This window comes from Arvicanthis niloticus, chromosome 4 (assembly GCF_011762505.2).
Source record: "Arvicanthis niloticus isolate mArvNil1 chromosome 4, mArvNil1.pat.X, whole genome shotgun sequence".
Classification (NCBI taxonomy): Eukaryota; Metazoa; Chordata; class Mammalia; order Rodentia; family Muridae; genus Arvicanthis; species Arvicanthis niloticus.
Genome location: NC_047661.1, coordinates 6346367 through 6370887, shown reverse-complemented (window position 1 = coordinate 6370887; position 24521 = coordinate 6346367). Strand labels below are relative to the sequence as shown.

The window sequence follows — 24521 nt, the reverse complement described above, 5'->3', positions numbered from 1 at the left end:
TATGATCCCTTGGGTGAATATGTGTGCTTTTGCCATGGGCTAGCCATGTTTACAACCCTAGCCTCAAACCAATGGGAAGGTCAAAATCTTTCATCTTGAGGTTCAGGAGGATGGAAAGGCCTAGGAAAGGCCTTTGGTCCATGTATGAATGTGTGAAGAAAATGTCCACTGAACTGCCTCCTCCTGGACGTTTACAGCCTGAAGACTGTTCACCACAGAGACAGCTCCTGCAGAGTCTCCTGTTCAGCTGTAGTCAGTCAACCCTGCTTCCTTGTTTATCTGTGTTTCCTTGTTCAGCCTCGTTCTGTCTCTCTGTTCAGCTGTATATAGTAAACATGCTAAGGTTCTGGGGTGCTGTGGTTTCTCCATCACAGAGTGCAGCACACCGGATCCCAGCTTTTCTGGGTGCATGTGTCTGTCTGTTCTTCATTCTCTTGCTGCCCTAGTCAGGCCAAGTCACTGAAGCAGTGCAAGGTTGAGACAGGCATCAAAGATCAACATTATATATGACAATGGCAGGCAGGCACAGCTGGAACACAACGTCCAGCTCTCCTCTGACAGGGTTCATGGCTGGACCACCTCAGATAAAGGCAACATCTAGAGATTGTTATATGGTTAGTCGCAGTGAATCTACACTTTAGCAAAGTATAGTGACAGCTGGTGGTCCTAAGGAATTCAATAGAACAACAACATAAGTTCAAAATGTGTTTGTGAACCTTCCCTTTCTTTAGAGAGGAAATGTGACATGATTCTGCAGAACTCCTAGTACTCTGAAGGCTCTGAGCTCAAAAGCAGCCCAAGAATAAGATTATACAGGGTCAAGGGTTTGCCATGTAACCTGGTACATTTCCTTCTCCCTTGAAAGTGGAGTACCTGGATGCCAAAGGGACATATTTACAGAGTCTTATACAAGAAAAGTAGAAGAAATCCTGCCTGTCCACCACAACAGACAGCATGCTACCTTTAGGTATAGGATATAATGAGCTGCCTGGTGGAATTTGGGTATTCTCACCACAAAAAGAACAGATAAGCCCGAAACAATGCATATGTTAATTGCCTTGATTTAGACATTCTACAATGTATGCATAATTCAAAACATCACGTTGCACATAATAAATATATAGTACTTTGTACATTATGTAATTGATTAATTGCTAAACATAGTCATCCAGATCCTGGAATGTAGAATTAAAGGTCAACTAGGCCTATTATCATTACACTTCAGGTTATTCTGGCCAGAAATCTTTATAACTGGCAATCTTCCTATTAGCAATTGGATTCTCTTTTTCTGAGGCATACATATGTCTCCATTGTAACAAAGCTTTCCCCCAAGACCTGCTTCAGTCACAAGTTTCACCTGATAAGATGAAAAGTTGGTACCTGACCCAAACTAGACAAATTAGCATTCACTCCTCGATTATTTTACACAGGACCATGATTCCGTGGGGGCCATAGAGCGGGCAAACTGAATATTGTTGGCCGCTCTGAAATGGTCTGAACGTAAGAGCAGAACGGTGCTCGCAGGAGGTGGGAGGAGTCACCGCGGAGCCCACCCCTCTGGCGCTAGATCTTCCCAGGTCTACTTGTAGACCCAACCTTGTTCTAGACTAAACCAATAGATATCAATAAACACATTTACACACTCCCCCACCCCTCTGAGCATGTTTTAGCTAAGTTTTGATCACTGTCAACTAAGACCCCTGTCTTACAGTTCTGTTGCTGTGAAGAGACATTGTAACCATGGCCACTCTTTTAATTGGGGCTGGCTCACTGTTCAGAAGTTTAGTTCATTATGGTCATAATAGGAAGCATGGTGTCATGCAGGAAAATGTGATACTGGAGAGGTAGCTGAGAGTTCTACATCTGATTCAGCAGGCCACAGGAAGAGAGTAAGCCATTGGGTCTGGCTTGCTTAGGCTTCTGAAACCCTAAAGCTCATCCCACAGTGACACCCTTTCCCCAACAAGGCCACACCAACTCCAACAAGGCACCACCTCCCAATAGTGCCACTTTTTTTGGAGCCTATAGGAGTCATTTTCATTCAAACCATCACTCTCCCAAGTACCTTACACCCTCAAACACCTATAGTGAATCTCCTCCCAGCCAGGTTAATATATTGTGGATTTTTCTTAGATCTCTGTTCTTTCTTGTTACATTTCTAAATACATAAATAGAATCTGCTCAGTCTGTATAATGTTATTTGTATCTAATTTTAGCTAGCTTTTTATATATCCCAGCACCAACTACCAAGGGAATGGTGCTGCCTGCAGTGAGCTGGACCTTCCTACATCAGGTAACAATCAAGATAACCATCCACAGGTTGGATGCCCACAGGTCAATCTGATCTATGTAGTTCCTCAGTTGAGGCTTCCTTCTCAATGACTCTGGGATGAGACTAGTCAACAATTAAAGCTAATTAGGACATCCTAGCTCCCATAAATCAATGGATAGTGCTAGAATGCTTAGAACAAAACAAATCCACTCTCACTGTACAGCCAGGCTAGTCTTGAAATGGTAACTCTCTTACTAACCTCCTCAAGGCTGGGATTACAAGCATGCATCACCAGGCTTGGCTTCTAATGTATGATTTATCCAGGCTTAGAGCTGCTTATTTCTGAGCACTGTCTCCCTCATCAGTTGTCAGTACTTCCTGCTTGGGTACCTCTGTCACTGATTCAGAGGGGGAAAAGAATTAAAGGTTGCCGAAGGTAATCTGCTAAATAGTTTATAGTAGTACCCATACAAGGCAACTCAATTAGTTATTCAAGCCGGAAATGTGAACAAGCCATTTACAGACGTTGCTGGCAAATATCAAACATGAAGGGGAAAAAAGCCAATAATAAAACCAGGATTTTGGATTCGAGAAGTCCAGGAAGATCCTAGAGGCGTGATTTTGCTTGAGAAATGTGCTGTCTGAGCCTGAGCATTGCAACCAAAACACAGGTCCTTTAAGAAAATTGACTTTATGATTCTAGAAAAGTAAGCATCAGTTGGAATTTTCAGGTCACAGTGAAGGTGAACCCTCAGCTCTGACAATCCTGCCCTCTTTCTATACAACTTAAGTTAACTTAAGAGTGTTCAATCATTCTCTATCCTATTGATTGAGGGAGGCTTCAGGGGAACCCAGAACTCCATAAGAGTCTCCATAAGCACCTTGGTCTGGAGCGCCATCTGCACCTTCTGAGTGCTGGAATTGCAAGCTGGCTGCCATGCCCACCTGGATTTAAGGAGTTCTGTAGATCCACTCAGGCCTCATGCTTGTGCGTAAGTGATTTAACTCCTGAACCCCAACCTAAAGACACTCCTGATTTTCTACTGAAGGGGACTTCTGGGTTTGAAGGCTAAAACATAATGGAGGGTCTATTTCAAGATGGGACCTAGCTCAGAGAGGATGGAGTCCAGAGCACTCAATGGTCTCTGATCCCCTACCTAACCCAAGGAAGTATTTCTGAGCTCCTATGGAGAGAGAAGCTAGAAATCGAAGAGATGTGTCCCCAGATGCTTGTTAAGGATTTAAAGAGGACAAAGGTCCAGAACTGGGAGAAGCAGTCTCTGGCAGTCATAAGCCTAAGTATTCTCCAGGGGAAGCAGAGGCAGAGGATTGACAGAGCAGTTAGGCAACACTGCTGCCTGGTCAGAGGAGGGCAGGTCTCAGATGACCCACTCTTACTTATGAAAGCATTTGTTATATCCCTGGGGATGCTTGGGAGCCTTGGAAGCCAGAAAGATGCAACACCTTAAAGGGCAGGAAAGACGAGGGTGGGCGGCACATCAAGTTGTATTGCACATATGTTACGTGTGATTAATAAGCAAAACAACCAATGACATAGTTATGAACTAGGGCTGGTGTGATAATGCTAATGGAGATGGTGAGAGTGAGGAGTGGACCCTCAAACCCCTCTTCAGGAAGGATTTGCATGGGATGACGGTGGATCCTATGGTTGTATAGATCAGACAGCCCAACAGAGCAACACTCAAAACGTGAGGGCAGGTTTATCTCCACAGCTTATGGGTTCGGAAACAGTGTGGTTATTATGCTCAGTGAAACACGATTGCTCACTCTCATGTCTCTCTTCACTACTGGTCTCTGTCTCTTTAAAGTTTGCAGTCCTGGTCTGTAGACACATTCTGACCAATAAGGCTGTTAAAGTTTGTGGCATGAAGGGGACAGAGAATAGGGAACTAACATTTATAGAATATCTTCTGTGTGTCAAGACATCTCTACATGTGTCATGTCACTTGATCCTGGTATCAGCACTGAAGAATGTCCACAAGGGAGACTGCAGGAATTCAAACCAAGAGGTCAGGGCATGATAGATGTGGGAAGAACTGCCTCGGATATAAGTTATCTTAAGTAGATTAATGTCTCCTGGGCTTTTAAAACCAGATGGAAACCCACACATAGCTGAATAATAAAACTGATGGAACCAGGTTCCCTTTGTGTTCTTTTTAAGAGTAATAAATTATTGTCTTGGTTTTAATCTTTGTTGCTGTGATAAAATATCCTGACAAAAGCAACTTAATGGAGAAAGGATTTGTTTTGTCTTACAGTTTTTAGACATATGGCAAGGAAGGCAGGGAAAGTTGGCAGGAGCAGGAAACTGGCTGGTCGTACTATGCTCATGCTCAGAAAGTTCAAAGTGAACAGGAAGTAGGACCAGTCTACAAACCCTCAAGACCCACCACGAGTGAGTTACTTTCACCAGGGATGCTCTACCTCCTACAGGTGCCACAACCTTCCCAAACAGCACTGCCAGTTCGGGGACCAAGTGTTAATCTGGCTATGGGGAACATTTCTCATTCAAACCACAACAGACATAGACCTGTACAGAAAGGCAGATACAGAGGTGAAGGCTTGCCGTGCTACCCACATATTACCAAGGGGGAAGATCCAAGAATTCAAGTCTCATTGGCATCATGATGGTCTATAGAAAAGCCAAGGAATCCAAGTCTCGTTGGCCACATGGTCTGAGGCTCTGAAACATTTAGCTCATCTCAGTCAGTTCTTGCTCCTTACACACCTTCTGATTCTGATGTGGCTCCTTTGTGGGTCCTCTTCGAGAAATAGGATTCACAGTATACAAATAGATTGTCATCCCAGTTAGAAATTACCATTCTCTGAAGTCTGCCCACAGGGAGGGCATAGATTGTTTACGTCAATGTAAGTCACTCGAGTCACAGGATAACTATCTCCCTCTCTAAAATAAATAAACACTCAGAGTTCATGCATCACCACAAAAATGGAATTACAAGAAGTCTGCCCTTCAACATTATCTGCTTTCTGGACACCACCCAAACCATCGGGTTAAACTCACAGCGATGAGGATGTGGGCAGTCTTTTACTGTTTTAATCATAGTAAGTCAATAATTTGTGTATTATGTATCAGTTTACAAAGCCTTTTAGAATGAGTTGGTAGCTCCCAAGTGGACACAAGTGTGAATCCCTATGTCATTGTCCCAGGTTTTTTTTTTTTTTTTTTTGAGTGATGAAATTGAGTCATGTTTACACAGGTGAGTGTTGAGTTTGGATCAACCTGATTCTAAAGCTAGTGTTCTTTTGTTTGTCATGCTGAGGAAGATGCACCACAATTTGTAAAAGACTTTCACAGCAAGTATTTAACTCATTCCTCATACGAACTCTGACTGTGATGACATTGACACATTGCAGCTGTACTCTGCACCTGACCAGGGCCAGGGTGCCCTGCAGCTATGTCCAGGGTGAGAGGCCCCAAGAAGGGACAGCAGGAACTAAAGGCTATCATGACAGGGTCACTGCTCAGCACATTAGTGAGCCTGTGTGTAGACTAAGAGGGAGTTCCCAAAGGAAGATAGAAGAGATATTAAAAAATAGAAATTCATGAGTCACATAAAATTTTAGAAACGTCTGCTGCAGGCCAGTTTTGTAAGCCTAACAAGTAAAAAAGAATGTTCTCTGTATGTCAAAACTTCCTGAGGCATCTTCAAGTAGTCCAATGGCTACTCTCTGGACTCTGGGAGACATATCCCTCCCATCCCGGAGGAGGGCTTTTAGACATGAAAAGGTGGTCTTCACCTTCCATCCCATAGCGCCTGGTTCTCCATGCTTCCCCCTGCTGGCCAGTCCTTGACAGGAGGTGAGTGTGTTAGATTGGTAACCAGTATCACTTTATCAGGCATACAAGCATCTACCTCTGTGAGCAAAGCATCCTGGCCATTAGCATTCACACACTTTACAAGGGACACCTAAGTTTCTGAGAGATGAAAGTGCTTGCATACTGAGTCAGCATAACTTCCACTGAGGGTAAGGCAGGCAAGCCATCCTGGCAATATCTTCAGACACCACTGCAATATTATTTTCTCCTAAGGCTGTTGCCTTCAAAGTTGTCTCTGGTGTGAAACAGAGAGATCAGGCTATTCCTAAGCCTTCCAGAGAAGTCCTGGAAACAGCATCATGAGGTATTTGCCTGTCCCTGGCCCACGCTTCCTCACATTCCTCTTCCCAGGGGAAAAACAAAGACAGATTTCACTGTTAAGTTTCCTACTTGGATATATATATATATATCCAGGTAGGCGTGGTGAACCTTCAGTTTATGGAGTTTTTCAAATCATCATTTTCTTATAATGAAAATATAAGAAATATAATGAAAACTTGGCCAGTGTGGTTATTAGTTGGCTGGCTCTGAAAGGTGCAGGCAAATGGCAAACTCTCTCCATGCATAAGCAGCCACAACATCTCTTGCTGGGCTCAAAACCAGACTCTTCATATATTATTTATTCAGATGTGTCACTTTGTCTCAGAGTAATACAGAGAAACCCTTATATGAAGAAATGAAGAAAGGCCGACTAGATAGCATAGCCAAGATTGCCTATAAAACCTCTTCCTAAACAACCATAAGTAAAGAATGGGCCCATAACAGTATTTAATCTTGCATGTTAATTTAATCTTCATAAAGTATTTTTCAATACTTCTAAATTCTAATATTCCTATGCAAAATTCACATCCTTACAGTTTATTCATAATCCTTCAGCTATAAGCCATCCAATGGTGAGAAATGTTGCCTTGTGAAGTCATCAAGTAGTTGACATTGGATCATGCAATACATAATACTTAACTTTCTGAACTGGAAGTTACTTCCTGGCTACATTATAATTCTATGAACATCATAACATCTTAAGGTAGTGACCAGTGTCACCGAACTGAATACCTGTTTCTGGACCATAGTTAGAACTGAAAAAAGGTTCAGCTGTTTGGAAATGGGCACTGAGTCACAGTGAAACTAATATTCTCAGTTCTCTAACTCCAGGAGTCTAAGAGTATTCTTCTTCCCCATCGACATAAGAGTGTCTTCTTAAAGCAGAAGCTTCATCTATCACTAGTATGTGAATTATGAAAAATAAAAAACAATAGAACTGTGCCTTTTGTAGCAGGGTTCTTTCATAACTAGAAGAAATTAATGTGGGCACAGAGAACACCCTACAGTGGTTGTCACTGAGGAAATGAACAAGCCTTGCCATTTTGTTGTGACTTCTATTTCTTCATTTAAATTCAATTTGGTGGAGCAAAATTCTCACAATCTAAATAACACACCATGTTTTAAAAATAACCACTGTCCCTAGCATAATCACAGATTTGCTATTTGGACATAAATGCTTCTTAATTGCATCAGTATTTACATAGACAGCAACCTGAAGATGGGGCAATTCTGCCACAGTTTCAATATCCCACAGTACCTGTTCCTACGACTCCAATTCTGTCCTCCGATGGGAAGAGCTTGCTGTTTTCACCAAGTCTGGAAACAGATGTGCAGAGAGACAGAAGACGGAGGCAGCGAGGAACGGCGCTCTACTCCATACCCGTTCTACTGTGGCAAGGCTAAGGGCCCCTCTTTTCCATCCTTCCTGCTGGGTTGGACAGGTCAGTGGAGTCGGGTTACTTTTCATTTGTTACTTTATCAGCCAATTGGTTATCCCTTTGGAAAACATAACAAAGGCCGAATAAAACATACATGACCATACAGTCTGCTATTACAGAGCATCGTGACGCCGAACCTACACAGCATCCACCCGTCATTAGTTGGTGCATGGCTCAGCCGACTTGACAGTGGAATAGCCCTGTGCTTCTAGCAGGATTTCTTTGCTTGCCTTACCTGCTGAGTGGCTTCTTTCAGACCTCATAGCCTTTTTGGTCTGAATTAAAATTACTTGGAAATAATAAAGGGGTATTTTAATGGTTTACTGTATTAATACAACTCTCTCCATAGCGTCACATAAACCTTTTGTCAAGAGGCACCCAGTTCACCCAGTTAACAGTCGTTTAACCTCTAGTCTAGGCAGTCCCAAGCGCTCACACAAGAAAGTCACATGAAAACAAACAAACAAACAAAAAACAAAACAAATGAAAAAAACCCCAGCATCCTGATGACAATCTCAGGTGGATGCTATGCTGCTCCCAAACTTGACTCTTGAAGCTAAAAGGTCGAGTCTCCTCCCTAGCACAATGAAACCTAAAGCCATTCTGCAAACTTATTGCAGAACACCTTCCGCCTCTAGGGGGCGTTTGTATTTTAGCAACCAAAGAACAAAAATCTCATTCATCTTCATTTCCAGTCAGTTTAGAAAGCAACGATCACACAGAAAAATAGAAGTGCCGGTACAACCCTAAAGAGACTTGAGAGCTAAATATTCAAACTCTAGTATCACTTCAGCCTAAGGCAAAGTTCTTTTAAAGAAATGCAAATAGTTGCTGTGTTAACAAGGTATGGATTATATTATACAATTATAGTTAACTCAGTCATTCTGGATGTCTGACGGGGTTGAAAACTTATAGCTATTTACCTTAAGAGAAAAGATTTGAGTGGATGGTCGTCAGCTGACATTCATCCTAAAGCCAGGTTCAGAACTAAATGTTTTAGTTAGGATAGATGACAGAGGTGCTGGTTAGTCAACAAAAGGATGGACGGGGTATTAGGACTATCTTGTACCTCACTGGTACAAATTGGCATAATTATGCTCTAATTGTATTTTGAGAGAAAAGTTTTATTTTAATAAGAAGGGTGATGTGTAGGAGGAGCTAAGGTAGGAGGAGTACTGAGAGGAAGAAAAGGAGTAAGAAGAGGAGGAGAAGAAGGATAGGAGAAGCTAGGTGATGAAAGAGAGAAAGAGGGGGGAGACAGGGAGGCAGATATTCATGTATCCCCACCAGTCAAAGATAGTTGTTATATCTAGGTTGGTCAGTGGGTTACACCTCTGATTGAAAAATTCCAAACTTATAAAGCTTATGATTAACATTATTTTAAAAAAATGTATAAATGCAAAAAGGAAAAGGGGGCATGGGTTAGGGGTTTTCTAAGGGGGGAATGGGGAAAGGGGATGGCATCTGAAGTGTAAATAAAATATCTAATAAAAAAATAAAAAAAATAAAACAAGAAAAAAAAGAACAACAAAAAAAGAGTAGAACAAAATAGAAGCCACAGGTTCTCTCATACCAGACACAGGACTGAGTGCTAGAGAAATACTAGTTTAGAAGAAGGAGGAGAACAAGAACATAGGGTTGTCTTTGGGGTTGTGGGTCTCAGAGTTACAGAAGAGACAGAGGTCAAAAGACATTCAGGGAAGAGTAAAAGTGAGATTGTTGGTAGATGCTCCAAGTTCATCCAACACAATAGACAGATGTGGCAGCAATTCCCTGAACAAAACCACCAAGCAGATCAAGAGTAAACGGGACATCGTGGTGTATACTGGTATACATAAGATACTGTCTATCACACACCTGTACACAGAGGGTTTCTGAATACACATCGCTAAAGGATCTATCCAAAGCATGGCTGACTTTCTGGGAGGAACGAGTTTCAGATGGTATTAGTTAAAGGAGAATGATGGACAGCTCAGAAGCAAGTGATCTAAAACGCACTAGACTATGTGGTGTGAGTGGTTCACACCGGAGAAACCAGGGTGCAAGTAAAGGGACCTTTCTAGAGGCAACGACTGAAATGAGAGCCATACTGGTGGTGGGAGGGGTATGAGGTGCTAATTGTCATTGTTTGAAACTAAATGTCCAGTAGGGACATGTTTTGAATACTTGGTCCCCAGCTCCTAGTGCTGTTGGGATAATCTGGGAACTTCAGGAGGTAGGGATAAATGGTGGAAGTAGGCCACTATGGACAAACCTTTGAAAGTTATACCCAGATGTAGGCTTGGGATTTCCCACCTGAGCCCCTGTTGCCAGAAATAACCACTCTGAGACTTATTTATGGATAAATGCCTGGGCCATAAGCTTTGGCTCATTCCCCTACTAGCTTGTAACTGACATAACTCATTTATGTTAGTCTCCGTGTGCCACATGGCTGGTTACCTCTCCTCAGTTTTATATATTTGTCTCCTCTGAGACCTGGTAGTGACTCTCCCACTCTTGACTCTTTCCCAGAAGTCCCACCTTCTATTTCCTGCCCCAACTATTAGGCAATCAGCATTTTGTTGGCAGGTGATGCTTCCACACAGTGCGCATGAGATTTTCTTTACACTCAATCCCTGGTTCTTACCCTGAACCTGTTCTGCCAGGCTGTGAACAGGCTCTGTTACACTTTTTTGCTGCTATAGACTACGTTGTTGCCCTCTCCTCCCCACTGATAGACTGAGACCATGGGCCAGAATGAACCCTTTCCCAGGTTGCTTCTGCTAGGTGTTTTGGTTACTGTAAACCAATACACTAATCTTTTTCATGTGTACCATTGAAGGAGTCTTCACTCTTCCCTTAGAGTCCCTTCAGAACCTTTTTTACAATTATTTCCAAACATAAGGTTAGAATTATTTGAAGAAATAACTAATATATTAGCGCAGAATCTTGCATGTCATCCATCAGATAAAGCCTTTAAATATGCAACTAAAATAATCCACACATGAATCTGGGGGGTACATGGTCTTTCATTTAAATGTCATATCCCACAAGGCTCAAATGGCGCTCATGTTAAACACAGTGCAGTGACACACACCTTTAGCAAACATCTTCACACAAAGGCTTCCTAACAGCCCGAATAAAGGCAACATTGCTGTCCCTGTTACAGTTTATATTACCTCGAAACACCACTGCTACAGTGTGAGTACGAAATGTCCCTCGTGGACCCATGGGTTGAGCCCCTCATCTCCAGGTGGTTCTGTTATTTTGAGAGGTGACTTAGCTAGAAGAGGTAGATCACTGAAGATGTGGCTTGGAAGGTCATGTATAGTCCCCAGTCCCTTTCTCTCTGTGTGTGAGAGGAACAGCCTCTTCCTCTACATATCAGTAATTCCCCCGTGCTCTGCCAAAGTGCACGGAGTCAGAAAAGCATGGATGGAACCCCCAAGACCGTGAGCCAGAATAAATCTTTCGCTCTTCAAGTTCTTTCATCAGGGATTTTATCTCAGAGATGACAAGTCCGACTAGTGACAGCTGTTTACACACCCTCACCATCCTCCTCCTCACTATCACCACCATCACCATTGGCAGAACTCAGGCCACCATTGTTTTCTTTGTTTTTGCTGCTCTTTTGTTGCTTTGGATTTGGGGTTTCATTTGGATTTGTCTATGATGCAGGGGATTGAGTCCAGTATCTTATGCTTTGTCACTGGGCTACATATATAGTCGCATGTCATGACTTAAAAGTTTCATGGGGATCAACAATCTGGTCAGACTTCATTATGTTAAGTGAATTTGGAAAGAAAAAAATACAGGTCATTTCTTTGATTCTGTAAACTGAAGATGGTGTCGGCCACCACTGTGACAGTTTCTCAACCATAACTGCAGAATAACTCTGTAGATCAAATGCTATATGTCACAGGAGAGCAAACAGGCTAGTTCCTAGTGTAAGTAGTTATTTTTATCAGTTTTATGAGTTTATAAGTTTTTTAAATGTTTTTTTTCTTGGTAAGGTTATTCACAAAACCTGGTTTCACAGTTGAGGTTCATTGTCTCCCACCTGGAGAATTATATAAAATGATGAATAATATTTTTATATAATGTTAAAGTTACAAGGAGACTGAGACTTTAATTTGGACAAGTATACAAACATTTAGAAAGTATAGAACCTTAAGAGGCTAAAGGGAAAGTACTAGATCAAAATGCTCAAGAATGGCTGGCAATGATCTTACGTGTGCTCTGGCCTAGGGTCACACAAGCTAACCCAAAGCAAGATCCTGCAGCATGGCTGGGCTAAAGGGCTCCCCAAGTGGTTCCAGGGAGCTGCCCAGTTGGGAACTGCTGTTGACCCCATATCAGAGAGAGCAGAAGCAGAGAGCTCTTCAGCCAAGTAATGTTTCCACACTTGCCAGCTGGGTGCCTGCCCTCTGGAAGAATTTTCCACAGCTCAGGTTTCCTAAGGAAACATTTGCTGAAGATAATGGCGTCCATGTGATTAAGAACAAAGTCAAATTCAGTTTCACAGAATTTAGCTCAGGCTCCAGTAATTAAAAAATAATATCTCCGTTTTCTTGGACTTACACAAGCTGCTCTCTTTACATGTCTCCTCTGTAAAACACGGAATAGCACATAGGCTCTTTCATACTTCCCATGAGTATTATAAAATATCAATCTACAGAGCACAGAGTTTTATAGCCCATTGCTTTCTGGGGCTAGTTTGGACAATTAGGAAGAGGTGTGTGTGTGTGTGTGTGTGTGTGTGTGTGTGTGTGTGTGTGTGTGTGTGTGTGTGTGTATGCTGATTCTTGTGTTTTTTATTTTTTATTCTAGCTTGGTTTTTTATTTTTCTAAAGAGAGAAAAAGGGATGGGGTTGGGTGGGTGAGGAAGTTGGAGGAGTTGGGAGGAGTTGGGAGAAGGGAAACTGTGATCAGAATATATTGTTTAAATCTTTTTCAAAAGTAATAGTAATGTCAGATGTGGTAGCACACGCCTTTAATCCCAGCACCCAGGAAGCAGAGGTAGGGAACTTTTTGTGAGTGTAAGACCAGTCTGGTCTAAATAGTGAATTCCAGTGACAACCAAAGCTACTGTGTAGAGAGATCCTGTCTCAAAAGAAGAAGTGACAAAATAGGAGAAGGAAGAGGAACAGGGGAAGGAAGAAAAAGAGTGGGAGGAGGAGGAACAAGAGAGAGAGGAGGAGGAACATCAGAAGGAAGGAGGTTATCATTTTCCTCCCTCCCCAAATCAGAACCTAGAGCACTGAAGGTGCTTTAAGAGTTTGGACATGCAATTCTGACATTTCAAGCTTCCAACTCATCACTAAATTGAGTGATTTATACAAATAGAAACTGCTTCCTAATGTCATGTGAGGCACGTTAACCAAAGCTTGGTGAGTCAAAGATGGCTGAGGCTGGTGGCGGTGATAAGACCTGGTGACATCAGTGACGTCAGTGACGGAGGTTGGAGTAGCTGACTCTAATGAGACTATCTCACTTAACTCCTAAAGTCGTGTAAAGTAGTAAAAGAAAGAGAGTTTCTTCGTTTTAAAACTCAGGAGATCGGCATTATTGCCTTCATGATCACATTGACAAAAACTCCCTCTGAACTTGTCAGACTTTTCCCTTAAGAATTCCAGCCTCGTGTGTCCCTGCATGTGGCCTGCACACAGTCATGTGCATCGTGTGAATGTGTAGGTCAGAGGACAATTTGGGGGAATAGGTTCTCTTTTTCCACCATGTGTATGTGTGGGTGGGGGTTCCAGGGATAGACTTGAGGTCCCTTTACCTGCTGAGCCATCTTGCCAGCCGTAAGCTTTGAAGAGACTCTCGCATCACAATGTCTAATAACCCTCAATATGTTATCAAATTCCCCATTCCTCACTCTTGGTACCCTGCGGCCCTTTCAGTAAGAATACTAAGGTCTCCTTCACCACCATCTTTCCCACCCCTGTCATTTCCTTCCTAGTATTTTTCCATCTGCTGGTCCAAACTTTGCCCCTGGGCTAGGAATGTTGACTGGCTCAGACTGGAGCCCAGTTCCATACATGAGACTCCCTTTCAATGTTACAACTTTTACTAAATAAAGCATGCTTATGCTACTTTAAAAAAAAAAGAAACTATTCACTGGGCCACTTCATCCTATAGTTTTATAAAGAAGACTAAGATGGGAGCAGTTATGATTGGAGGGGGGATTGGAGCTTGCTGTTTCCTTTCTTACCAACCCATAACTGTGGTGGGTAATGAATGAGGTAAGCTCAAGAAAGCTAGAAGTATTGGTTTTAAACATAGAACTACTAACAAAGGCCCACCTTACTTAAGTAAATCTCTAATCTGAGAACTATGAGACTGAGAAAATATTGACAGAGTCTTGTCATCTGCCTGGAAATGCAATATGTATTTCACATGGGTGAAATTTAAACACCTTGTTGCTTACTTATGATAAGAAACTGCTGTAATAAACCAAGGAGGTTTGAGTCCAACAGATGTCCTTCTTTGACAGAGAATCTGTAAACAGAACAGTGGCCAGTGACTCTATAGGCAGCTTTGTCTCCTGTTAGGTTAAGCTCACGTGACTCTGTGTTAGTCAACTAAAAGAAAACAAGGGAAGTGCTCCCGTCCAGAGCAAACGGCTCTTTTAATAGGACATCAGTTATAAAGATTGTTCTGCAGATTCTTGTCTGAATGTGGTCAGGCAGCCTACAAAAGAAAGAGCACATAGAAACCTAGATTCAGTATGTGTGGCGGTGGCTTCAGAGGATGACCCTGAAGCTACATCATAGCCCACTTTCTAACGGAGCCTTACCTAGGTAACAGTTGTATCCTGGAAAAGGAAGGAGATGCAAAGAATAAACCACACGTAGGTCACATTCGGCAACTCCCTAAATGCTTTTTTTTCCAGAAGTCACAGAGGTTTTAAGATTCCCTGTCCATGAAGTGCATGCTGACAGCAGCCTGATAGGGCTGTCTCCTTAGAGGTCCCCCAGAGTCTGACATACCCAGAGGCAGATACTCGAAGCTAACCATTAATCTGATCAAGGATTCCCAATGGAGAAGTTAGAGAGAAGACTGAAGGACCCAGGGTTGGTGGCCCCATGAGGAGAGCAACAATACCAACCAGCCAGAGCTCCCCAGGGTCTAAACCACCAGCCTAGGAGCACATATGGAGAGACACATGACTCCAGCTGTATATGTAGGGGAGGATGGCCTTGTTGGGCATAGGTGGGAGAGGAGATCTTTGGTCCCATGAAGGCTGAACACTGAGTGGGGGGAAGGGAATCTGAGGGTGGGGAGGGGGAGTGGGGGGTAGGTGGGTTCACAACCTCATAGAAGCAGAAGGAGGGGGATGGGATATGGTGGGGAATGGGGTAAGGGAATAAAATTTGAAATGTAAATAAAATATTATATCCAATAAAAGAGGGGGGAAAAGAAAAGCTGTTAGAACCAACATCTTTAATAAAATGTCAGCCTTCTTTAAAAAAATTATCTTGATACTAAAATTTGTTTTGAGAATTGTATATTGCAGAATAATCAGCCTTGGTGTATCTACTCATCAAGCAAGCTGAGCAGACCTGCTCAAACCTCTGATGTCCTGGAATTCCATCTGGATGAAGTGAAGACACAGCATCAGAGGCTTATCAATTTACTCTTCCCCCCACTCCTCTTCTAATATCTCAACGCCCATAATCAGCTTGAAGAAGTTAATGAAGAGTCAGCACCCCTATTCCCTGGGCTTGGGGACTGAGGTGGTAAATGTTGGGATGTCTTTCTAGGGAAAGTAGTGGTTTTGTGGGAATAGAGAGGATTAGCTAGGATTTATTACATAGCCGAAACCTATTGGTAGAAATCTGTATAATTAATATCAAGATGAAGATATAAATTCTTAAATGGCACCAATTTACTTTTATTACAAATTTTAAGGTTTTCATCGGTACAAGCTTCTTATTGATATAAAAGTGAGATGAATATTGATACTCTCATAGGCATTGTACCTGTATAACACATTTAGGAATACAAGGCTTAGACCCAGTCCTTCTTTAACTTTTTTAACTGATTTGAGATGGTTAGCCTGTGAGTTAAGGGCCTATAGAAAATTCATGGCTCTGAGTTTATTGTTAGGGTGTTTTCTATATCTTATTTAGAAATAGCTGAGTGGAGTTAACAGACAACAGTCCAGATTACCTTACATGGATAGTTGGTTTTCAAAACGTCAGAAGTCCACAGAATTGATGTTACAAACATTTCTATATTAATGTTCATTTTAATTAGAGACCTGTCTGCTCCTGACAGCTTTCTGTATTGAATTCTAAGAAGAAATTGAGCATCTTTGGAGTTATTCCAGTTGTGGTAAGACAGCCATTAGGCAAGAATTGCTTCTTTCCATCTACAGACAAATTACTGTCCAGAAAAGGACACACTTGCAGAATAGTCGACTGATTATATCTGCCTAGACAGAGTAATCAGCCCTTAATAATTCTGCAGCACTAAGGTCTGTCAGATGATCCTGGGCCAGAAGGCTGAAGATCAGATGCCCCAACGTTTTGTAGTATAGGGAGTGTCCAGGTGTTCAGAGGTCTTTATAAATTGGCTAAGTTTTAAAAGCTATGCTTTGTGCTTCCCATAATTTCAGTTAACTCAGTCATTCTGGATTTCTGATGGGGTTGAAAACTTATAGTCTCATAGCCAATCCTGGCTATTTACCTTAAGAGAAAAGATTTGAGTGGATGGTTTTCAGCTGACATTCATTCTAAAACCAAGGAAAAAGCCAGGTTCAGAACTAAATGTTTTAGTTAGGAGAGATGACAGAGGTTTTGGTTAGTCAACAAAATGATGGACTGGGTATTAGGACTATCTTGTACCTCACTGGTACAAATTGGCATAATTATGCTCTAATTGTATTTTGAGAGAAAAGTTTTATTTCAACAGGAAGGGTGATGTGTAGGAGGAGCTAAGGTGGGAGGAGTACTGAGAGGAAGAGAAGGAGTAAGGAGAGGAGGAAAAGAAGGAGAGAAGCTAGATGAGAGAGAGAAAGAGAGAAAAAGAGGGGGGAGACAGGGAGGCAGATGTTCACGTGTCTCCACCAGTCAAAGATAGTTGATATATCTAGGTTGGGTATTAGGTTACACTTCTGATTGAGCATTACCAAGCTTATAAAGCTTATGATTAACATTATTTTTAAAAAGTGTATAAATGCAAAAAGGAAAAGGGGGCATGGGTTAGGGGTTTTCTAAGGGGGGAATGGGGAAATGGGATGGCATCTGAAGTATAAATAAGATATCCAATAAAAAAAAAAAAAAGATTCCCTGTCCATTTAACAAAGTGATGTTACTTGTGGTCATGTGATTTTTCCCAAAGACAAACATCAATCATGAAAGGTTAAAGCTGAAGGTGGGGCTGGGTGCTCAGTTACAAAATTGCATTTCTATATTCTTGTTAAATTTGAAGAGTTGAAAAGGAGAGCTTTAAGTGACAAAGTGTATCCCTTCTTTGGGTGCACATCTGTGTCACCGTGTCTATGGTCACTATCAGGGAGGCTGAGTGGTTCTCTGTCTGTCTCCTGGCCCACTGTGCTAATACACCGGGGACTGCATAAATCTCTAGTGTCCCCATGGATCTTTGCAGCAACAGCTCATGGAACCGGTAGACAGAATTCACTGAATTGCAAGCAGCCAGTGGCTGCAAGCCTTGATCTTCCAATCCTGGCCTGTGGATCTTAGTCTTACCAAGTGTCAACTGGAGGTGCCTGGAACTATACATCCACAGCTGAGCAGCCTCTCCCAGTGATGGGAGTAGAAAGGCCCCTTCCAGAACAGGGTGAGTGATAATTTGCAGATTCTTCAATACTGACACCCACACCCTTGGATTCTGGACATGCAGGATCAGATGGGCTCCTATGCTGGTGGTGTCTCCTCCTGCGGCCTGCTCTGCCTTCCTTCCACAAGTTGCTCTTACAGCTCTCCATCTCCTGGAGAACAAACCCACTGACCTTCACCAGCATCAAGCCATGTGCTACCCACTTACAGCCCTGCTCCTCCTCCTTCCAGACTCGGAGGGAAATGTTACAAAATTTTCTGAATTGTTCCACATCACAGACACAGACTGTTCTGTCCCTGTCACCACAACTCCACAGGTGTACAAGCTACAGAACAGTCCGTCAGCTTTTCTCCCAGTGCCTCTCCTGCCAGACCTTACTTTTAGATACTACGTTACAACCAGGCCAAGTCAGAGTGAAGGACTAGCCCCAGACCTAAAAACCAGGAACCTTGGACTAGGTAGCTCTTATGTGTGACTAGGAATTGACACATATAATGCCCTGGCTAGTTCTATGTCAACTTGATACACACAGGCATCTGAAATTGAGAAAACACCTCCATGAGCTCTAGCTGTAAAGTGTTTTCTTAATCAGTAAGTGATAGGGGAAGGGCCCAGCCCATGGTCAGTGGTGCCATTCCTGGGCTGGTGCTCCTGGGTTCTATATGAAAGCAGGCTGAGCAAGCCATGGGAAGCAAGCCAGTAAGCAGCATCCCTCCATGGCTTCTGCATCATCTCCTGCCTCCACGATCCTGCTCTGAGTTCCTGCCCTGACTTCCTTCAGTGGCAAACAGTGCCATGGAAGTGTAAGCTGAATAAACCCTCTCCTCCCAAGTTTCTTTGGTCATGGTGTTTTATCACAGCAATAGTAACCCTAACTAAGATAGATATAGGAGTGAGTACCAAGTACTTATCTAGTGGTCTCTCTGCCCCAGGCTCGTAAGGCCCCTGTACATGCACAGCTTTAAAAGGCCTTTTCTGTAACTTCTTTAAAACTCCACAAGGGTATTCAAACAAACAGTTCAGTCCTAGCACAAAGCTGACCTGCCATTCTACATGGCTGTGCTGCCCTCTAGTGTTCAAAAAGAGAGTAACGGTAAGCAGTCCTTTTCAACTTCAAAATACTTCTCAGATGTATCCTGCAGACACAATGGTGATTCTATGTGTACCAACTAGGTTATATGTAATTCATATCAAATTTTAAATCTCCTGTGTGTTTCTGGACACCCCTATCCTTCCTCTCTTGCTCTTCCAGATAATTTGCCCTGACCTTTGGTATCCCTGCTACCTACAGGCTCATCCTGGAACAGCCTCAATCTGGTTCTTCACCTCCTCATGTAACCTTGGCATAGATCTCACTCTCTCCAACCCATTCATAAGGTTTTGGCCCTCCTGACCTCGTGTCCCTCCCAGTCACCACTTCCATCCTCTTTACCGTCCCTTATCCTACACTGGTCCTTCACCTTCAATGTCATAAGCAGGCTCCAGCCTCGCACACACCTGACCTGTCCTGTGTCAGCCACCTCCCTTCTGAACATGCCACTGACATGTCTGAGCTCCCTAAACCTGTCAGCTGTGCCCTTTTCTCCAACAACGTGCCTGTTTAGCTAAGACTCTCAGACCAAGTCTATGCCTTTGTCAACACCCCTAACTCTTCAAAGCTTCCCACACTTGGCTGTGTGCCTCTCAGTGAGTACAGTGTTACCCATAGGAACCTGTGGGCTCCTCCCAGGAAGAGCTCACACGTTCCCATGGATCCAATAGAGGCTTGCACAAGTTGGCCCCAGCCTCCTCCCCATGCCCACCTTGCTGCTAGCAAAACTCTTAACTGGGGGGGGGTGTTATATTGTCAACAAAGCACTTCCTCATGGATATATATGACCCATGCAATAACCAAGACAAAGTCTTACAAGCCAACAAACCAGGCCCACAGCACTTTCATACAGAAATCACAGTTGTTAGCAGACCCCAGGTAGGAACATGACTCCTATGTCTGAGAATCCCCATCATGTATGAAGTAAGTTCTTCCACAGGCTCTAGGGAGTCCTTGGTCACCATGGACCAGCCACTGCCCAGAGTTATCTATCTCTAGAGAGGGCTACTTCTCTAAAGTGCCTCCACTGTTGGCAAAGCACCTGCAGTTCGTTTATTCCAGTCTAAAAGAAAAAGTGGAACAGCCTTGAAAGCAAGATGCTTACCTTCTTCTCATTTGAAAATTGTTAATTCTAAGGATCTTGTTTCCTTGTATACCAATTGGTCCACCATTTTCAGAAGCCTTGCCTGAGACTGTCCACTCTCAATAATATAGGTCACAGAATTTGGAAAATCAGACCAAGTTCTCCTGGAAGGAAAACACCACAGGGCCGAGGCACGTGAGTACAGGCTGTGACAGTGCTGTGGAGAACTCACTGACTGAAGTGCCGTACACTTAAACCATTAGCTGGTTTTCTGTAAATGCGTGGTATTTACAGAGAAGTAGCTAAAGCCACTTCTGCTGGGAATAGAGGACCCAACTGCGTCACCCAACACAATTCCAGCTGATAGGACTCTCAGCACTTTCTTGGACCTTCCCCTGAAGCATGACGACCATGGAGCCAGCCCCGCTTCAGTCAGTAAAATGTGTGCCCCTCTCTCCCATTTTCCTCCTAATACATCTTTCTTTGCACTGTGCCTATATTGCTGTGCGTGATGCCGACCTTCAACATGAGCCTTCCCACAAATGCTGCCCCAGATGTAGCCTGCTGTGATCTGTCCACACTGGATGGGCCCAGGAGGATTCCCTCACTCCAATACCATCAGAGCTGATATCTAGAGGCTATACTAGAAGACCTGGCCCAGGAGGGGTAGCTTGGGTAAGGAACTCACTCTCTTCAGTCTGTGTTTCCCTTTGAAACAAAGTAGGTCCTTGCTGTTCTCAAAATCAACTCAATAGCACTATGGGGACTGATGAATGAAACTCCAGGAGCAACCAGAGAGGGCTATAGGGTCCCAGGACACAGGAATCTGTATATAAGATAGATTTAGGCACTTATAGTTAAGAATGTAACTAAACGGTGTTTTCTTAAAGTGTAGAGAAGGCTGGGGTGGACAAAAGAAATGGCAGCACTGGGTCAGGCTGTGAACAAGCACCATCTCCAGAGAGGAAGGCCCAGCCCATACTGAGTGAGTCAGCCACCTACCGCATGACTGATGCGTGAACATTTTAAGCTGTTTATAAAACCCTGGGGGGAGGAATGGAACAGGATTGGACTTGCTCATGGGGACAGTTTTGAAGAGATGCCTCAGAATCCTTATCCATTCCAGCCTGTGGCAGGCCTGGCACACTGCCCCTCTCCTGCAGAGTGGGTAGTGGAGGAGCACAGAGCTGTGGTAAACCCTGAAGAGTGGACATCTGAACAAAGCACATGGGTGTGGCTTTCAGTAAATGGTAACTGTTAATGTTCCGTGGCCTTTCAAAGCAAAGGAGAAGGGCCCCTTCTCGTTAATGCATGCTGCACAAGTCCAGCATGTTCACACATGAAGACAGGACACTGCTTTCCCTGAGCTTTGAGCAATAGCTAATGCCTTCGGTGCTCTTTCTTCTTAGGGAGGGAGGAACTCCAAGACACATGGGAAACTGCCCACACCCAGTTAAGGCATGTAAGAGGGTTGGGATCCCAGCTCTCCCTTTAACAAGCTAAGCTGCTTAGATAAACTTACTCAACTCTCTGGACCTCTTTCTGCATTTGTAAAATGTACGAGTGTGGCACAGTTAAACAGTGTTTATCAGATGTGGACTGGATGACTTTCCACTCAGGATCACTGTTTGAATTAATTGTTCTCTGGTGTAATAGTTAATTTGACATGCCCACTTGCCTAGCTACAGGGTACCTAGATATTTGTTTCAACCTTACTCTTTTGTGTGAATGGGTTTAGGACAAAGTTGGTATTTCAATCAGTAGACACCCAAAAGCAGCTGCCATTCATCTTCAGTTAAAGGCCTGAAGAGAACACCAACTTACCCTCCCTCAGATTAGAGAACAGATCCCCCTGATCTCCTGAAAGACAGCTCACTGCAGACAGATCTGCTTTCCAGCTTTCCTTGGGTCTCAGGACTGCTCACTCTGGACCCTAGGATTTGTCAGCTTCCAAATCATAAAAATCAATACCTTACTTTATAAAAATATCGTATTGGTTCTGTTTCTCTGAGAAACCCAAATATAGTACACACTAAACAGCGTTTTCTTAAAGTGTCAATATTAGTTTTGAAAAAGTAACATCTGCTTGTAAAGGGGCTTGAAATTCTGTTTTTAAGAAGCAGGGGAAATTACCATACTGTGCTGTTCAGTGGGTAGATCTGATCTTCTAAACCCAAAATGTACAGCAAGGACTGGGGAAGGGAGTTTGACTCTCTGAGTAGACATTTTGGGTTTCTATTGTTCATTTCCTCCTCTTTGTATAGTTCTATGAATTTTAAGAATCATAGTATCTGTGCTATGGTTTTACAGTTCATTTGCGATGAGGAAATTATCGAAAAGCAAACCTGGTTGTGCTAGAGTCAAGAAACTACTCTGGATGCCTCTTCCTGCATTGTGTACAGATATAGTGAGGGGGTCCCCCCCACCCCCGAAAGCATGGGCCCAAGAAAGCAGTCACAAAATCCCGGAGGCACGGAAGGGGAGGAGGTCAGGAAGCCGGGAGGAGAGAGTGCAGACAGTCCCCACCTCTCCATCTGCAGGGCTCATCCACAGAGCAGCATGGGCCAGCAAGTAGTGTCAGTAGAAGGAAGATGAACTGCATCCTTGACACCGGTGAGGAGACGCTCTGTATCTTGAAGGTAGAAGGTGCCTTAAATACTTTGTAAGGAAGAAATAGAAAAAAATGTAGGACCTGGGGCTCCAGCTGCTGTAATCTCTGTCCAAGTGTGACTTTGACAAGAAAGAATGATGTAGGAAATGACTGTTGACTGTTGGTGAGGTTAAAGAACATCACTGATTTCCTAGTGTTGACTTAGACCCCCAAAACACAGATCCTGCAAGGAACATTAAGAAGTCTACAAAGACTATCAGATGACTGGGACAGATAAAAGATTCAATTCCCAATGAAGACCTTCAACTGAAATATAAATTGGAGGAGAAAAAAATGTGGTCCATTACAACTTATAGTATGAAAGACAACAGGGACCAAGTCTCAACTTTTCCCAGGAAAAAAGCAGCAAGACCATTAAGAAAAATTTAATTCAAGCAGTCATTTAATCACCAAAGTTTATCAGATTCCAGGGTGGCCTGGAAGTCGATAGATGGTGTTTACGCTCTGTATCATCAGAAGAGGGTTCTGAAATCAAGGTATCTTAGACCTTCATCAGCATTGTTAAAATTCTTATCTTTGAAAAGGAAGTAAAAATCTTTATTTCTCTGGACTTTGATTCTGACTTACAAAGAACTAGTCATTGATTGCCTGATTGCAGGGGTGGGATTGGGGGTGGGGTGGGTGGGCTGTGACAGTTTCTTAGCTTATAATTAAGCCCTTGATGTTAACTGGATACTTACAGGAATTTTTGGTTATCACATATTTGGAGAGAAAAAAAAAACAATTTCTTGTAAGAAGTGCATGGATCTAATAAGACAAGCTGATATAACAGGAATAGGTGATTCAAGAAGAGCTCTAAGTTCATGTGACTGCAGAGGGACCACTTCTTGTGATTGACAATGTGAAAATGGTGGAAAGAGACTACTAGTGACAGAAAGACCAGTGAGTGGCTTGAAGCTGTGGGCGCTTCAGCAGCTGAAAGCTAGACAAAGAGTAAGGATAAGAGGACATATAAAAACCATACTTTACTTACACATTCATACATAAGGGGTCTGCAGAGCAAATGCAGATATGTGCATTGTAGACATTAAGCATAAAGCAGATCTATATAAGCTAATATAAAAATAAGTACAATAGAAACACATTCATGGTTTTAAAAAGCAGGTCATTAGGCCTAAACATAGAAGCATGTCTAGACCAGAAGATGCCGGACTTCAAGGGCATTGCTAAGGGCAAGTACCGAAGCTTCTCAAGGTCAAGAGCTGGACTCATTTAGAACAACTGGAAGGTCTGAAGGTCTTGTTCATGCAGAACCAAAACCCAACCTTCAGACAAAAATAGCTTCAAAGATGGACATTTACCACATGGTACTGTGCTGGCTTCAAGGACAATAGAGCACCACATTCCTGCAAACATACTCAGAAAAACAAAGGGCATGGTTGCAGCAGTGACTGTGGAGGCATCACCCAGTCCTTGAGAAATGTGCAAATGCCACTACAGTTCTAGTGCATGGAGCCTATAGCTTTAGTTAGTAAGATGTACTGGAGCCCTCATTCCAATTCAGAATAAACCACATTGTTGCTGGCAAAATAGTCCCTTTTTTTGACTGATGTCAATATCTTTGATCTTGTTTTAATTTTTTTTTGAAATTGTAAATCACATAACTTCCCCATCCTCCTTTCTTCAAGCCTTCCCATGTACCTTTCATTGCTCTTTCATTAATTCATGGCTTCTATTATTTTTATTCACACCTACACACACACACACACACACACACACACACACACACACACACACCCATATAACCTGCTTAGTTCATATAATGTTACCTGATAGTATAACTCAGGATTTCCCAATTTACCACTGGTATTGGGCCGGGGCCCAAGAGCCTGAGAACCAGTTGGTTCCCAGCTGCCTTTTGGCCTAGGAACCCCCCAAGCCATGAGCCCCGGTTCCTTAGCTCCCTACCCCTGAGGCACAGGTGTGGGGAGAACACAGCCAGTCAAACTTCTGGTGCCTCTGCCTCTCTGAGCCGCCTAGCCCCTTAGGGGGGTGG

General features: G+C 43.1%; 1 protein-coding gene across 10 annotated transcripts in view; it reads right to left on the bottom strand.

The window, feature by feature from the left end:
* The window catches only part of Dnajc5b (DnaJ heat shock protein family (Hsp40) member C5 beta), a 101270-nt gene that overhangs the window by 56278 nt on the left and 20471 nt on the right, over positions 1–24521 (bottom strand). For 3 of the 10 annotated variants that reach the window (XM_076932177.1, XM_076932169.1, XM_076932171.1), the window contains one exon: positions 7711–7949. The exons of 4 other annotated variants lie outside the window; for them this stretch is intronic. The gene's annotated coding sequence lies outside the window, so the exon portion shown is untranslated. Of the gene's footprint in view, positions 1–7710; positions 7950–19875; positions 20019–24521 lie in introns of all 10 variants that reach the window. 3 more of the 10 variants (XM_076932172.1, XM_034501003.2, XM_076932170.1) reach the window with 2 other exon arrangements.